Raw genomic sequence first — 19,086 nt, forward strand, 5'->3', positions numbered from 1 at the left:
GCAATAAATTGAAATATAAATATACAATACTTGCAATAATATTAATTGCAATAAAAATTTAAAAACCAAAATTTAATAGATGTCTTATAATTTAATAGGTGTCGAAATCAATGAGGGTTTGTAGCGTAATAGTGTATATCAAAGGCTAACCGATTTCAGCACTCTGGTGCCGTAGTATAGGAGCATCTGTAAATATGCGTACGGCATACGGCATACTCGTCCTTGTCATCGAAAGTTGTTATTATATACTTTCTTCGACGTCTCTAAATGTCAACAAAAATAATTCCGGCATTTTTCCTCTTCGTCTTCCACCAATAATTTCTTTTACGTCGTCTGAATCATCTCTCTCGTCGTCCGGAAAATCCTCTTGAATTTCTTCGTCCGTTACGTCATCATCGTCGTCTTTCTTTCTCTAAATTATTGTCGTTTTCGTCCATTCTTGGTTCGTTTGGCAATGCGCAAACACGTTCGGTCACCTCATCTTTCAAGCCAGTGTGGTTCAAATCAACAATCTTCTTCTTCTTGTAGTGCCTCTTCGTTTCGGATGTTGGCGACCATCATGGCAATCGGTACTTTGCACACTGCTGCTCTAAAAAGAGTTGTGGTTGGTGTGTTGAACCACGTACGTAGATTTTTCAGCCAAGAAATCCTTCGCCTTCCTGGTCCTCGCTTTCCTTCTACTTTTCCTTGCAAGATTAGTTGCAGCAGTCCATATCTTTCACTATTTCTCATGATGTGACCAAGGCATTCGATTTTGGCTGCTTTTATTGTGATTAACAGCTCTTTTTTTGCTCTCTCTAAAACACCCTGATTATAGTAATCCGGTCAGTATAATATATCTTCAGGGTTCCACATTTCAAGCGCCTCAATTTTCTTGCAGGTGGCGTCTGTGACAGTCCACGACTCAACTTCGTACAACAGTTTAGGAAAGATATAACATCGTCGTAACCTGATTTTTATGGGTATCTACAAATCATGACATTTGAATAACTTAGCCATTTTTTGAAATGCAGATCTTGCTTTCTCTATCCTACATTAATTGATCTCTATGGAATGGTCCCAATTTTCATTGATGTTCGTACCAAGGAAGGTGTATGTTTTTACTCTTTCTATTTGTTGACCGTTCACACTGCTTCGTACAAATTGCTGTTCCTTCGTCTTCCTCATTCTTCTTATAGTGCCTATCCGTTTAGAATGTTGGCGACTATCATGGCAATCTGTACTTTGCACACTGCTGTTCTAAAAATATTTGTGGTCTTCGTTTTCCTTCTACTTTTCCTTGCAAGTTTAGTTGCAGCAGTCCATATCTTTCACTGTTCCTCATGATGTGACCGAGGTGTTCGATTTTGGCTGTTTTTATTGTGATTAACAGCTCTTTTCCTTTTTGAATTCTCAGCAAAACACCCTGATTAATAATGTGGTCGGTATAATATATCTTCAGGATTTGAAGGACGATTAAGCCACATTTCAAAAGCCTCAATTTTCTTACAGGTGGCGTCTGTGAAAGTCCACGACTTGACTCAGTACAACACTATAGGAAAGATATAACATCGTATTAACCTGATTTTTATGGGTATCGACAAATCATGACATTTGAATAACTTAGCCATTTTTTGAAATACAGATCTTACTTTCTCTATCCTACAACATTTTGATTTCTATGGAATTGTCCCAATTTTCATTGACGTTCGTACCAAGGTTGGTGTATGTTTTTACTCTTTCGGCTTCAAAATCATTTACTGCTTCTTGAAAGATTTCCTCAGAGTAGATGTTAAACAGCAGTGATAGGTGATAGTAATCCCTGACGGAAATCAATAACATTATGTCTTACAAATAGCAATCAAGTCTGCAATCCCTATCTCAGACATGCAATATCTGACAAAAAAATATAGTTTTATAAACCACCCTGTATAAGTGAAGACCGTTTGAAACCTTAACAAAAACAGTACAAATAGGAAACCCATAAAATTTTTTGTGAACAGAACAAAATTAAGGATCAATAAATTAAACCAATAATGTTTTAAGTACTTTCTGTGTGTTGTTCTGAAGCTATGTTATATATTATATATATTATAATATATAATATATAATTATAATATATATATTATATATATTATAATGTGGTTACGTCACCACCCTGGAATGCTGGATCCCATCAAAATGTTATACTTTTCGTTCAGCGTCTGGCGGCCTTGGCCCTTGGCATCCATTGACAGTCAAAATATGAAATATCTCTATGCGGTATAAATACGGTGACCATATGTACTTATTTAAGTGGGAAAGTACTTATTTTTAAATAGTGTCCTAATTTCCTAATGTACTTTAAAACCTTTCTAAGGACACGCGAATGTACTTATTTTTTCTAAAAAATGAATATTTTTATCTTTTACTACTTTTAAACAAATTTCTTTGTATATTTTTCTTTTTGTATACATATTTATATGGTTTCCAATATTTCCATTCTTTTGTTGACTCTTCTCATGACTTCGTTGTTTGTTACAGGCTCGGTCCATGCTATCTTCAGGTACCTTTACCCACAGTTCAAATGCTTCCAACTTTTTAGTAGTCGACGCGTTAATTGACCATGCTTCTATCCCGTAAAGCAGAGTCGACAAAATATAACACCTTGCCAGCCTAACTCTCAAGTCTTAATTATTTCAGTTCTCTTGGACAAACTACCTTTCTTATTTTATTAAAGTTGGTTCTTGCCTTCTCTATTCGAACTTTGATTTCTTTGGAGTAACCGTTTGTGTGATTAATTATTGTGCCAAGATAGTTGTAGTCTTCAACTTGTTCTAAAGTTTTACCTTTAATTGTCAGGCTTTTATCATTATTTTGGGTTTTTGATATCCTCATAAATTTAGTTTTCTTGATGTTTACTGATAATCCATATTGTTCTCCATACTCAAACTATTTTGTTCATTAGATTTTGGAGGTCTTGGAGGTTGTCCGCTATTATGATAGTGTCGTCCGCATTTCTAATGTTGTTAATTGGCGTTCCATTTAGGTACCTTTATTCCTGATGTCTCTCCCTCAAGAACTTTTTTCATAATTTCTTCAGAGTTTGCATTTAATAGTAGTAGTGACAATACACACCCCTGTCGCATTCCTCTTTTAATTTCAAACTCTTCTGATGTGTGTTCGTTAATGCGTATGTGTGCCTGCTGTTTATAATATAGATTTGTTATAATTCAAAGGTCATTGTATTGTAATTGTTTTGCTTTGACGACGTCCATTAGCTCTTTGTGGCGGACTTTATCGAAAGGCTTGTTGTAATCTATGAAACAGACGTACATATCCTGGTTTATGAAACATACGTACAATGCTTGGATGTGCATTTCTGGATTAGTAGTGTAAATCCAAAGTGGGTTCTTTCAATATCCATATCAAGTGTTTGGCAAATGCGTTTATGAATGATCTTTAAAAATGAATGCGTTTATGAATGATCTTTAAACATTTTAAGTGTGTGAGACACACTGTGTAACCTACTTTGTGTAACCTACTTAGAAAACTGGAGTACAAATTTTCATGAATTTAAACTATTCAAAAGCATAGATCTAAAGCGGGCTCCACACTCTCGGCGAAGTTACTTCGCCAAAGTTGACCGAAGTCCGAAGTACCCTCTCTACACACTCGTTCTACTTCGCGAGGAAGTGCGATACCGACAAAGAGCGGTGCGATACCGACAAAGATCCCTTTGACCAAACCGACAGAGAATGGAAGTAGAACGAAGTGAGGCAAAGTTACACAAGGTGGCCGTCTACACTCTCGTACTTGTTGAACCTCGATCGACTTCGGCGAGAGTGTGGAGCTCGCATAAGAAGTGAAATAACATGGAACGATGTTTGTCAAACGTTTTTAAGTGTGTAGATCAATTCAAACTGAAAAACTTAAAAATATTATGCGAATTTATTTTTTGTCTTCCGGGTACTAGTGCGGCTATCGAGCGTTTATTTTCTGTAATAAATAATCATTATTGGACGTCGGAAAAGTCACAAATATCCATATCCACTCTCAAGGCAGCGATGCTGGTGTACGCAAATTTTGATGAGACTTGTATGAAATGTTTCATTTACTTTAGTCGAAGCCGGACCTTCTTAAATTAATTTTAAGTTCAGAAAAATATGAATGATGCAAAAAACCGAAAGAAGATGAGGCTATTCCAGGTCCCTCATCTAAATATTCTTAATTACAGGCTTGTAACTTTTTCAAAGTTAATGTAATGTATTATGTTTAGTTTAATTGATATAATTTTTTATGTTTAGCTACATAGTTTATTTATTTTTAATGCCAAAAAGTTATATTTGTCCAATAACAAGATATATTTTGCGTTTTTAATACATTTTTGTTTTTTGTACTTTTTTTTTCTTTAAAAAGATATGGTCACCGTAGGTATAAATAATACCATACCTCGTTACGTTCTTCAACGGTTCTTATGTTTTTTCTTCATTTTCTGTATTACCGGCTTACCATGCAACTGTAAATATCTCTTATTAATTTATCGTCTTGGTATATTATAATATTATAATTATTGTAATTTTATACCTTGACTAATTTGTCCTCTGGTTAAAAATGAACTCTCGTTTACATTACAGTAAGGTCCTCGTCCTAAAACAAATTCACTTTAAGGGCGTATCATGTATCATCCTATCATCTCGCTTGAGCCCTCAATTGTACGTCTTTATTTTTCTTGATACATAGACAATTGAACTAAAAATATTATCATAGACAGAGTGTCATGCTGAGCGAAGTGACGACACCATCTTTTTCTTTTGGCTAAGTGCACTTAAGTTTCAGTCTTCATCATCACGTTGCACTACAACCCTGGCTGACTGTACAACTTTCTTCCAATTTGTTCGGTCTTCCATCAACCTATGGTCAAATGGAATGTTCATTTTTCGGAGATCTGCTTGGATGTTATCTCTCCATCGCATTCTGAGGCGTCCGAGTGGTCTTTTGCCTGTAGGAGTTTCCTTCCATACATACCAGTCTTACAAGTCTCTCGTTATGAAGTCTGTGCACGTGGCCTGCCCATCTTAGTCGCTGTGATTTAATTTTTTGCACAACATCGGTGTTTCAAGTTTCAGTCTTACGCTTAGCAAAGCTGCGACAGTAGTCCTCCCCTTCCCCTATATACCCCACTTGGGGCGGATGGCCGAGTGAAATATAAAAATGTAACAGAAAAAAAATAAGAACTGATGACGGGACTCAAAGCAACGTGAAATACCGAAATTTCTTTCAAACTTGGTTATTTATGATCCTTAAGCTAATACCAAACCCTAATTGATTTCCTCTTTCTATTTCTATTGCCCCGAGGAGCGTGGATCATTTTTCGATGAAGTGGCGGAACATGCAAGTGCTATGCTAAACGTCCCCCTTTCAATAATTATTGAGCTAGGGAGCTGATACGATCCGTGCCGTGGCAATTTTGTCTATGTAGTAGTCTAACTACGTTATGTTAAGATTTTTATCATTTTATGAATTAACCAAATTAATAAAAATTCTACCGCCCACACTGGTATCGTACGGTCCTTAATCTGAGTCCGACCGATTTTATCAAAAAATAAATATTTATTAAGCACAGCAGTGCTGTTTTTGTAACAATACAGGTTCCGGTACGCAATGTTCCGGGGGGTCTGGGGAGTGTTCATAAGGGGTCCACCCACGGGAAAACTTTTTAAATTAAGGGCGTTTTAAAGCTATTTGGGAGCAAAGAAAAAATTCAGGAATTTGTCTATAATTTTGTTGTTTTTTTTTTAATTTTTTGTCCCAAGAGGTACCGGTACGGCGTACCGGCGCGTAGTATCACAAAAAGAGCACTGGTGCACAGTAATAAGGGGTGCTAAACTGCTAAGTGTGTGCTCTTTCCTTTGCACTATTATATATTTTCTATCTCTCTTTGCCGACGTTTAAATTGGAAAACCGCTTCAACACGTTCCTCAACGCATCGTTTGGCCCATGCTTTAGTTGCTCCTTACAATGTGCTTGTATTATTGTTGACTTCGCGCTTTTATTCACAGCACCCAGAATAATATTAACCTTCATAGAAAATTGCCTCTTGCCTGTGTAGTTCCCCGAAATTCGATATACATACTATGTATCATTCACGCATACATTTTTAGCATTTCATTTAGCATTGGTTAGCATTTTTAAATAGTGTAAGTTCTTTCATTATTTCTTCTTTCTTCATTAGATTAGATGTGAAGGTTGATTGAATACAAGCGTGCGGCGATATTTTAATATATAATAATAATATGTATAATATGTACTTGTATTTAATTTAATTGTTTAAGATTGTGAGAAACGAAATACCTATAGCATTGATTTTACTGATTATTATACCCAGTTATTTGGTAGAACAGTGTATATCCCTTTTAATATTTTCTCGGTAAGTTAACAATAAATTTTATTTTAATAAATTAGCAGAGATAACATACCTATAACAGCATGCTGCAGATACTGTGCTGACAGATTGATTACCGGTATTTTCTGTATGGACTATTTTTTAACGTATTCCACTAAGTACGTTTTGTTTAAAATATGATTTTTAAATTTAATTTTGTTATGCAATGTTAATGTTATTCATTAACTATAATATATTTAATAATAAACAGCAATAAATCATTTGAAAATATGTAGTACATATTTATATTTTTTTAATATTTTGTTCAACTTCTGACCTTAATCAGATGAAAAATATTTGGGAGCTTTTAAAACGATAAATTTCCGATGAAAAGGTCACTAACGAAATTCTTTTGATTAAAGGACTAATATATCGTTGGAATTACAATGATAAATTTAAGCAAAAAAAATTTTTACTGCATTCAAAGTATGCCAAGACGGGTACTAGCGGTAATCAAAGTTAGAGGGGGCTCAACAAAATATTGAAAAAATAAAAGTATGTGATACTTTCAAATGGTTTATTGCTGTTTATTATTAAATGTATTATATTGTAAGACATATCGCTGTTTAAAATTTGCATATACTCGTGATTAGTGACTCGTTCAAGCCCATTAACTAGAACCCTTTTAAAAATAAGCACTTTGAACCGGTGAAACTTACAGGTCATATAAAAAAATTAGGTAATTTGTAAGGCGATAATGATTAGTTTCATTTGGGGTGCTAAATAGGGGGAGATTTTCACAAATTTTTTTTACCAAAAAATGGGATTAACTGTATTTTTAGCGTAACTGGCTTAGTTTTGATGCTAGAAACTTTTGTAAAAAATAAAGCTTATTTTAAACACTTTAAAAAAGTTCTGAGTTTCCCTGAAAAGTATTTCATTTTTTGATTATTTCACGTTGAAATATTCGATTTGGTATTTGACGAATAAGAAATACTTTTCAAGAGCTACAACTTTTCTTTTACTGAGTCGATAGACTTCATTTTTGTTAACAATATTCTTTTCGATCGAATACTTACTCTTTGAACTATTTGCGAAACATCGACTAAAAACGTGGTTTCTTTGTTGAACAATAAACATTTTTACTCATAAATAACTCGAAAAGTCTTGAGTTGACCACTTCGGTGGTGACACTGAAAATTACACGGTATCGTCATATTTTACGTTGATTTACTGGTCTGTAACACATAATTATAGGTATTTGTTACACATGTCGCATTTAGCAATTTTTTAAAGGGGGCCCCATTTCCAAATCTGCGGGAGGGCCCCGACGGAGTTTGTTACGCCACTGGGTGCGAAAAAAGTCAAGTTGATAATCCAGTATCGCTATAGTGCGGAAAAGTTGCGATTGGTAATTACAAGAAAAACAAAACAAAAATTATTCAAATCGGACTTTATCTTCCGATCCCGCAACGGACCTAAAGATTATGAAAAAATGAAATTTTACCTTTTTTTCGGAAATTTTTATTTATTCCCCGTGTACTTTTTATTTATCGCTATAGTAAAATTTATTTACAGTTTGCATGATTGAGTAATAAAAACAATAGTTTTACGCACTTTACGAATATCTGCTGATCCCGCAAGGTCAATCAAAATCTATAAAAAATTGAAATTGGTGATGATTTTGATAATTTAAAAAACATTTAGATATCTCATTTTTCTGTTGCATTGTGAAGCTCTTCGCTTGTTTAGATATTGTATAATAATATTTAAACGACCCAGAACTCACAACAAGAAAGTGGTTTCACTTTTTACTCCACCCACACCCTTCTCTCCATAAACCAATGAGTGTGTGTTTTTTACATTATTGACATAGTACATTTCTTTTTCATTTGTTTGTGTCCAGCATTTAAACGTCAACTTTGAATTTTGATTTGGTGGTAAAATCTGGCAGCATGGACCTTGATTTAAGGGTTGCCTTGATGAATCCATCTCTTGATTGGGTCCCACATACATTAGACGATACTTCCGTGACCAACTCTACGTACCGCTAGACAGCTTGCGTATGGCAGGGATGGTTTTGTACATTCCAGTCTGGTGTGTTGCCTGATATAATGTAGCAACTTATATCTTCATTTGAAACGCTTTGAAGAACTGGTGGAGAAGATAGTTTTGCAACATTCCAATCTAATATTTCAGTGTAGTCCTGTGCTTCAAAATTTAAAGTAGGAGGGATGAAATTTCTAATACGTTTGTCCTTGGCTTTAATATATCCGGCTTTTAACACTCTCCTTAGCCCTAGCTCTCTAATGTGTTTCCTTTCTCCCTAGTACTTGAAATTTTGAAGCACGGTACTAAACTGAAATAATAGACTGGAATATAATGTTGCAAAACTATCTTCTCCACCACTTCTTCGAAGTGTCAAATGAAGATATAAGTTCTTGCATTACATCGGGCGACATACCAGACTGGAATGTACAAAACTATCCCTGACACACGCAAGCGGATGAGAAGGGCCTAAAGTTGGTCACGGAAGCATCGTCTAATGCAGGGGAGGCAAACCCGTCGATCGCGACCCCTAGGTCAGTCGATCGATGGCAAAAAAAAACTATCTATCTACCTACCTATTCCCGTTCTAAATATTACTAAAATTCCTAGTCGGTAGATCGCAGACAATTTGAAAGGCAGACAGTAGATCTCGTGTACGATTAAGTTGGTCACCCCTGGTCTAATGTATGTGGGCCCCAATTAAGAGATGGATTCATAAGGGTAACACTTATGTAAATCAAGGTCCATGCAGCCAGATTCTATCACCAAATCACAATACAAAGTTGACGTTTAAAAGCTGGATACAAACATGAAAAAGAAATTTACTATGTAAATAATGTGAAAATCACACTTATTGGTTGGTTGGAGAGAAGGGTGTGTGTGGAGCTAGAAGTGCAACCACCTCCTCGTTGTGAGTTCTGGGTTGTTGAAGTATTGTCCTACAATATATAAACAAGCGAAAAACTTCACAATGTAGGAGAAAAATGAGATAACTAAATGTTTTTAAATTTATCAAAATCATCGAAAATTTCAAATTTTTACAGATATTGATTGACCTTGCGGGATCGGAAGATATTCGTTAGATGCGTAAAACTGTTGTTACAACAGTTTTAAGCATCTAACGAATATTACCTTCTCAACTCTCATCTAACTTCTCATCTAACGATCTAACGAATATTACCTTCTCAACCATGCAAACTGTAAATAAATTTTACTATAGCGATAAATAAAACGTACATGGAGGATTAATAAAAATTTCCGAAAAAAAGTTAAAATTTAATTTTTTTCATAATCGTTAGGCCCGTTGCGGGATCGGAAGATAAAGTCCGATTTTAATAATTTTTGTTTTGTTTTTCTTGTAATTACCAATTGCAACTTTTCCGCACTATAGCGATACGGGATTATCAATTTGACTTTTTTCGCACCACCCTAATGTACAGGAATACTGGAACAGTGGAAGTTTTAATTAGTGAACAGGTTACAGGTTTCGAACGTCAGACTACGAAAACGTCCCATGTATCGGACAGAACTTTTAATTGATTTGTTACCCTTTCATTAAACTCCCATGCAAAAATCAGACTGCTATTTACCACCAATATAATTCCTGTCATTGACATGTTCTACGGGTTGAACTTATTCAAATGCCCAACATATTTGTCGGATAAACATTTTTCATGTAATAAAGTTTGCTATTAAATAAACTTACAAACAACCTACCCACTAGTTTTCACAATCATACACTTGTCAGGATGACACGTTCTACAATTAAAATCACATTCCACAATTAAAACTTCCCCTTTTCCATTGTTCTCATACAAAAAAAGTTTGTCCGACTAGACACCGTTAAGCTATTAACAGAGTTTCAGCTTCTACACTTTTTTTGGTACGCGGGATCCAGGCCTACTATTTATTATAGAAATACAAATCAAACAAATAGTTTTAGCAAATTTTATTCATTTATATTTTTTTTTGAATTTTTTCATGTCGGTCCTCATAGGCCTCACGCTCACCCGTGTGTTGGAGGGTTAAATTACACTAATATGTAGACGAAAAGTCTTAAACGCCGTCCACACTCTCGCCGAAGTCGATTGAGTTTCAACAAGTACGAGAGTGTACACGGCCACCTTGTGTAACTTTGCCTAACTTCGTTCTACTTCCGAAATTTGTCGGTCTGGCGCGTCCGAGTCAAAGGGATCTTTGTCGGTATCGTACCGCTTGAATGTGTTCCTCGCGAAGTAGAACGAGTGTGTAGAGAGGCACTTCGGACTTCGGTCAACTTTAGCGAAGTCAGAAAGTACACAAGGTGTCCGTCTACACTCTCGTACTTGTTGAACCTCGATCTCGATCGACTTTGGCGAGAGTCATAGATAAATAATATAGTATTACCGGATATAGGTCTGGATCCCGCGTATGAAAAAAATAGATTAATAGCAAGCTGAAAATTTGTTAATAGCTTAAGGGTGTCTAATCGGATAAACTTTGATATATGGGAACACTGTAACAGGGGCAGTTTTAATTGTGGAACAGGTTAAAAATTTGGAACGGTCAGAACACGAAAATGGCACATTTATTTTGTCCGACAGAACAGACATAAACTCTCCGAACAGAGATTAAACTCTCATGCAAAAATCAGACTGCTATTTATCACCTGTCATAATTCCTGTCATTTGACATATTCTACATGTTCCACTGATTAAAACGCCAATTTGGTGATAAATAGCAGTCTGATTTTTGTATGAGAGTTTAATCTCTGTTCGGAGAGTTTAACTCTGTTCTGTCGGACAAAATACATGTGCCGTTTTCGTGGTATGACCGTTCCAAATTTTTAACCTGTTCCACAGTTAAAACTTCCCCTGTTCCAGTGTTCCCATATATTAATGTTTGTCCGACTAGACACCCTTAAGCTAATAACAAATTTTCAGCTTGCTATTAATCAACTTTTTTTTCATACGCGGGATCCAGATCTAATAGATAGGCAACTCACTGTAAAAATTTGGTGCCTTACGCCATTTGCGTTCGACGTGTTAACTAATCACCATTTGGCGGGAAATTCAAATGGACAAGCACTAATTTTATCTGTTTAGCGCCTCTTGCGGGCAATTTCGTTACTAATTAAATATCTTCTTATTTTACAAGAAATAATCTCACCTATATTATTAAAATAAAATACCAGAATTACTAAGCTTGTTATAGCTATTTGTATAATAAGGGAGGAAAGTGCTACTTTTCCTCCCGAGAATGAAGTTTACTGCCCGACGCTAGCGGAGGGCAGTAATCATTCAAGGGAGGAAAAGGCACTTTACTCCCATGTTATACATATGGTTTTTCCTCCTTCCCCAAATAGCAATACTCTGGGCTAATTAGCAAAATTCATGGAAAAGTTATTTACCAGCAATTTTATTGCTGGAATCGAATTATAAGATCCTATATATTAATAATATAGGTATGCAAAGTCCGCAGATAGTGTGCTACTTTTTTTTGTTAAACAAAATGGCGCCGACAAATCGTATTTTTTTCAATTATTGCTCTATAACTCCGAAGATTTTAACTTTACAACAAAAACACTCAAATAAAAATTCACCGCAATTCAATTCTGCATAGAGATATGTTTTTCACGATTTGCTCCGACGAAAATTTCCTCGGAAAATGCGGGTTTTCCTAACAAAAACTATAATTTTCAAATAAAGTTTTAGGTAAGTAATTATTAATCAATAATTAAATAACTTAGTGACATCAAAGATTTCTTGGTATAGATTGTAATTCCAGAAGCCGGTGAAAATTAAACGAATATTTTAGCAACAATTCAATTTTTAATTACTAATTTACGATCGCAATAATAACCAACATAATCATGATACATTGATCAAACTTATAAAGATGAGATGCTTGTTTAATATTTTATCGACAAAATATAAATTTTTCTTTTTTTTGCATAATCTTTAAATTTAAAAAAAAAATAGTTATAATACGTAGTCTAATTAGTAAAGTACAAAAAAAGGTTATTTACCAGCAATTTTATTGCTTTAATCGAACTATAAGATCCTATATATTATTAATATAGGTATGCAAAGTCCACAGATAGTGTGCTACTTTTTTTATAAACAAAATGGCGCCGACAAATCGTATTTTTTTCAATTATTGCTCTAAAGCTCCGAAGATTCTAACTTTACACCAAAAATACTCAAATAAAAATACACCCCAATTTAATTCTACATAGAGGCATGTTTTCCCGATTTGCTCCGACGAAAATTTTCCTCGGAAAATGTGGGTTTTCCCAACAAAATCTCGAATTTTCAAATAAAGTTTTTGGGCCAGTAATTATTTATCAATAATTATATAGCTTGGTGAAATAAAAGCTTTCTTGGTATAGATTATAAATTCAGAAGCCGGTTAAAATGAAACGAATATTTTAGCAACAATTGAATTGTTAATTAACAATTTACAGTCGCAATAACAACCAAAATAATCATGAGACATTGATCACACTTAGAAAGATTATAAAGGTGTGATGCCTATTTAATATTTTGTCGACAAAATATAAATTTTTCATTTTTTTGCATAATCTTTAAATGTTTAAAAAAATTGTTATAAACAAATTAACATTTCTTAGAAATTGTTTATTATATTCTAATTTTAAAAAATACTTAAAACGCTTATTTCATAGGTCTTGAAAATGAATGCTTTAAAAAAATTTTCCAACCATTTGCAAAAAAGTTAGGAAACAGCAAAATAAATATCTCCATTGTTTATAATTTGTTTTAATTGTTTCAAAGCTTAAAAGTGAGTCTATGGTACAATCTAATTACTCACAAAGAATGTCAAAAATTAGTCCAATGGTTATATTTTAATCAAAGATTAAAAATACTTTTTTTGTAATTTTTAGCGCGAAAGTAGGCTTGATACAGAGCCGGAGATAAAATGTTCACTCGAAGCGACTGACACGCTTAAACTCGCGCGAGTTGTGTATGTGGGCGGGTAGCTACGGTACTGTATTATTCTACTTTCGCGCGTGAAAATTACAAAAAAATATATTTATAATCATTAATTAAAATATAACCATTAAGCTGATAATCGATATTGTTTTATAAATAATTATCTTGTACTTTAAACTCACTTCTACGCTTTGAAAGAATTTAAAAAATTATTAACACCATAGTAATCGTATGTTTACTTTGCTGTTTTATAACTTTTTTGCAAATGGTTGCAAAAAAGTTTTAAAGCATTCATTTTCAAGATATTTAAAATGCGCATTTTAGCTATTTTTTAAAATTATAATATAATAAAAACTTTCTGAGAAACGTTAATTTGTTTATAACTATTTTTTTTTAAACATTTAAAGATTATCCAAAAAAATAAAAAATTTATATTTTGTCGACAAAATATTAAATAGGCATCTCATCTTTATAAGATTTCAAAGTTTGATCAGTGTATCATAATTATTTTGGTTATTATTGCGACCGTAAATTATTAATTAACAATTGAATTGTTGCTAAAATATTCGTTTAATTTTCACCAGCTTCTGGAACTATAATCTAAACCAAGAAGGCTTTTAAGTCACCAAATTATTTAATTATTGGTAAATAATTACTTATCTAAAACTTTATTTGAAAATTAAAGATTTTGTTGGGAAAACCGGCATTTTTCGAGGAAAATTTTCGTCGGAGGAGATCGGGAAAAACACGTCTCTATGCAGAATTTAATCACGGTGAATTTTTATTTGAGTATTTTTGTTGTGAAGTTAAAATCTTCGGAGTTCTAGAGCAATAACTGAAAAAACACGATTTTCAGGCGCCATTTTGTTTATAAAAAAAGTAGCACACTATCTGAGGACTTTGCATACCTATATTATTAATATATTATAGGATCTTATAATTCGATTCCAGCAATAAAATTGCTGGTAAATAACTTTTCGCAAAAATGGCCTATTCTCCGATAATCAGCCCAGACTACAAGTAATTTTTTCATTTTTACTTAAGTTATTTATGTAACTAACCAACAAAATTTATTAGAACTAAAACTAACAAGTAGTTACAATATAACTGTCAACTGTCAAATATAAGTCAAATTATTAATGTAAACATTGTTAAATCAAAATAACAATTTACTGTTTTTTACCATTCTGCAAAATACAGGGTGTTTTATAAATAAACGTTAAAATGTATAGATACTTACGTAATAGAAAATAGATATTGTACAGGGCGTCAATAAGTTATATTTCATGAATGAAATACGATGACGTCACTTTTACTTTTCCTCCCTAGGGAGGAAAAGTACAACTTTACTCCCTACAATCAGTTTCGGAAAAGTATACTTTCGGTAGAAGTAGGTGGAAAAAGTATTTTATTTAAATAATATCTAAGTAATATGTACTCATAAATTATTCGGAATTCTAAAGTTACCAAATATATTATTTTTGCTGTCAAATAATTATAGTAAGGAAAACGGACATAAAAAAGTTAGACAATGTTTTTCTAAATATAGGTATTCTCCTTTTCATGAACATTTTTCAGTGCGTCACAAATTATAGAAAAAAAGGTTAGTCCGTGATAATACACATTTATGACATTTATTCTAACGTGACATTTTTGTTAAATCTGACAGTTGTCAAATTTTATTTTCAATTTGGAATAAAACCAAATCAATTGTGTCTATTGCATTTATAAAATGGTATTTTCTTTCATTTGTATAGTCTTATAAATTGTACAGATTATATTGATAATATTATTATTTTATTTAATAAATAATTCTTTTTTGATTATGGTGCCATCTATCGACAACTAGAATAATCACCGAACTAGAATAATTACCAAAGTATTCAAAGACGTGCCTTTTTTTCTGTCACATACAATTTAATGCGTTAGAGAGAAATCGAAAAACTGTGACGCACTGAAAGATGTTCATGAGAAAAAGAATACATACGTGTATTTATTTGTTGTTTCAGATAAAACAGTTATAAACTAATTACTATTTACCTACAGTAGGAAAAATGAAAGAATACCCATTAACGAACATATAAAACAAGCTATATTTTCCTGTCACCGTGTCACACAAAAAATTGGCCATCGCAAGTCAGTAGGAAAAATGAAAGAATACCCATGAACGAACATATAAAACACGCTGTATTTTCGTGTCACCGTGTCACACAAAAAATTGGCCAGCGCCAGCGTAACAATAATAATTATTGTTACATGTACTTGCACTGGACAATTTTCTTTGTGACACGGTGACAGGAAAATACAGCGTGTTTTATATGTTCGTTCATGGGTATTCTTTCATTTTTCCGACAGTCGGAAATATTTTCCGACAAATATACCATGTTCGGGATACTTAAGCAGCCAGGTTGCAAATGGGTTTTTTTGGGTGGTACTATATACCTAATACATTATAAATGCCCGTCAGAGTTTGGACGAGAAATTTAGTTATTAACAAATAAGTGTCAAAAATGAGAGTTTTTTCGTTTAAATCGCTACAGGTAAAAATAGGGTAATTAAATGTCTTATTTATAATATTTTTCTTTTACTAGATAAGTCAAGGTTTAAAATAACGTTTTTTGAATTTTGGTGCGATTATTTGTTGCTTCGGATATTGCAAAATAAAACTAAAATTTCGAAGATAAAAAATTTGCTATAACTTTTGGGAAAATGAATTTAGGACTTTCATATTGCACGAAAAGTTGAATCAAACAGTCCATACAATGCATAAAAAATTTTAAGACGCGTCAATTAGTTTAAATTTTATTCAATTTGTTTATCCCAAAGAGCTTTCTTTTCACAATGTTATTGTTCAGAAGAAATAATGATACAGCAATTCTGTGAAAACAACATGAAAGAAGAATAGTCATATTTTCAACTCATTTAAAAAAATCATTAAAAAGTCATTTTTATCACTGAGAAAACATTTGACTAAAATAGAGTCATTTTTGGCTTATAAACAATTTAAATAACTTTGTTAATATTAACTGTAGGCTAAAACTACAATGGAATTAAAAAAACTGGTATTTTTATACGAATTGTCAAAGAAAAACTTTTCGCTTAGGTTAATTACGGTCAAAGTTAGCCACTTTTTTTTATTTAATTGACGGCAACTTTGTTTATAACAACTAAGCAACCTAACTAGAGCCATTTTGAAGTTGAAGATATATAGGTTATGCGTAAAAGTTTGAGTAAACTTTGAACCTCAATAGAGTGGTTAATAAAGCTTTAAAAATGGCGTACGAACGGAATTAATTCGTGGTCGGCGGAGGGGAATTACTAAAATACGTGCACTCAAAAAATGAAACTGATTCTGCAAACATATGCTGCGATTAATATCGCTGGAACTTGTTGATGGATTTTGATCATAATTTTTTTAATTTGTATGTAGGGGAGAATGGGGGAATGGGAACAACTTAACTATATTCTTTAATAAAAACAAATTTTAGGTTAGGTATATAAAAAATCGGTCCAGGTTAGGAGCTAGTTTAAAATGGTAATTATCCTTCGCTATTATTATTGCGTCAATTTATTTAGTTATGTTAAAGTTATTATGAAATTACTAAAAATAGTGAATGGCTCCAATTGCCCCAATAGGTCGGGTAATAGGAAGCACAATTTATTTTAAGTTTTATCTGTATCAAATTTTTAATTTTCATAACAAAAATAGTAATAAATTGTTTTCAACTTATTTTGTTTAAACAAAAGTCACAGAGATAATCTTTAGCTGTGTCAACCCCGAAAAATCTGCATGTAGGTACCCATCGACCGCAAGCTGTAGAGCGATACCACAGTTCTGCCACTTTTCCCAGAATCATAGCAGTTAAAACATAAATCTGTTTCATCTTCATTATCCGAGTTATCATCATTTTTCAGATGATTATTTTATTGTTTTTGGTACCACCTAACTGAAATAGGTAACTATCTAGCTAGGCGATCTAATAAGCTATAATAGTGGCGCTGATTTTGGCTGTTTTTGGTTTGGTGTACCACCTCAAATAATGATATGTACCACCAGCGGTACATGTACCACAGATTGAGAACCGCTGCACTAAAACATATATTGGTAACAGGAATAAAATATTGCACCAAGACTGCAATTCAAAAAAATGCAAAAACAATGCGCTAGGCACTTGGCTACTAACGTATTGTCGGGTTGTTTGGTCGGAGCGTGTGTAGAGCTAACACCGACAAGAATGGCCGGGGAGTTCTGTCGTGTCAGGTGGTTAGGTCGGGATGTGTGTAGGCGCTTATAACGTTACTCTATTCTTTTGCAGGTCCATTTTTTTATACTGCCAATAATTAAACGAAGGGTTGCTGTGGATGTACCTATTGTTACTACTAAACTTTACTACTACAACTATAAACTATAAATACAACACAGTATACTTATGTTTTAATAAACTGACGATACAGTATAATAGTGTTGAGAAAAATATTGGTTCTGGAAATCAAACTAACTGCCTTATCACCTTATCACAACAAGGTAAGTTATTAAGAAAATATCTTTTTTATTTATTAGGTATACAGGGTGTAGAGAAACTCTACCGACAAATGAACACAGGAGATTCCTCAGATAAAAAGACATTTTAACCCATTTCTTCTATTCCGAAAATGCTTCCTAAGGCAGCTAGAGCTCTTTGAAGATGGCGTCTTGTAATTAGTTTTTCTTAAATAACTCCAGAACGCGTTTATTTAGAAAAATGAAAATTGGGACGCATATTTATCTTCTAGAGATAAATCGATTACATTTATTGCGAATTTCTAGTACCGGTCATAGGTGTCCGTTTTGGGTAGGGCAACGGTTATTTTATCGTATAACTTTTATGTCTTTAACTTTTAAGCATTTTTGACACTGGATTATTAAATTATGAGGTATGCTAGTACTAAAAGGTACCCTTGCTTTAAGTTGGTAGAACACACCGTTTTCTAGAAAAATCGATTTGAAAATTTTTCGTTTTTTGAGTTCCCAAAAAAAAATTTTAAAAAAACATTCAGAAAAACGAAAACTGGTATGTTTATTTATATTCCAGAGACGAATGGATTTCATTAATTGCGAATTTCTAACGCATAACTTTTTTGTCTTTAATTTTTAAGAATTTTTGACTTTAGATTATTAAATTGTGAAGTATTTTAGTACTAAAAGTTACTCTTGTTCTAATTTGGTAAAATACACCGCTTTTTTGAAAATTTCTTTCATTTTTTTTTTCAAATTCAAAAAACGAAAAATTTTCAAATCAATTTTTCTAGAAAACGGTGTGTCCTACCGGCTTAAATCAAGAGTACCTTTTAGTACTAGAATATCTCACAATATAATAATCCAGTATCAAAAATGCTTAAAAGTTAAAAACAAAAAAGTTGTGCGATAAAATAACCGTTGCCTTACCCAAAACGGACGCCTATGACCGGTACTAGAAATTCGCAATGGATGAAATCGATTTACCTCTGGAAGATAAATATGTGTACCAATTTTTGTTTTTCTAGCCTTGAAGCATTTTCGGACTAGACGAATTGGGTTAAAATGTCTTAAAATTATATGAGGAACCTCCTGTCTTCGTTTGTCGGTAGAGTTTCTGGGCACCCTGTATAGTGTATTATACATTATACCGGGTGTCTATTTATATTTTTCCCCATTTTAACTGCCTATAACTTCTAAACGATTCAAGATAGAAATATGCGGTTTTCGCTGAAATGTTTTATTTTAGTAAAAGTTTTGTTTGAATG

General features: G+C 33.1%; 1 protein-coding gene across 1 annotated transcript in view; it reads left to right on the top strand.

The window, feature by feature from the left end:
• Positions 1–6,211: 6,211 nt before the first annotated feature.
• Positions 6,212–19,086, top strand: part of LOC126887528 (probable E3 ubiquitin-protein ligase sinah) — a 45,553-nt gene continuing 32,678 nt past the window's right edge. The window contains exons 1-2 of the mRNA XM_050655161.1: positions 6,212–6,388; positions 17,640–17,848. The gene's annotated coding sequence lies outside the window, so the exon portion shown is untranslated. The remainder of the gene's footprint in view (positions 6,389–17,639; positions 17,849–19,086) is intronic.

This window comes from Diabrotica virgifera, chromosome 1, assembly GCF_917563875.1.
Source record: "Diabrotica virgifera virgifera chromosome 1, PGI_DIABVI_V3a".
NCBI classification, from domain to species: domain Eukaryota; kingdom Metazoa; phylum Arthropoda; class Insecta; order Coleoptera; family Chrysomelidae; genus Diabrotica; species Diabrotica virgifera.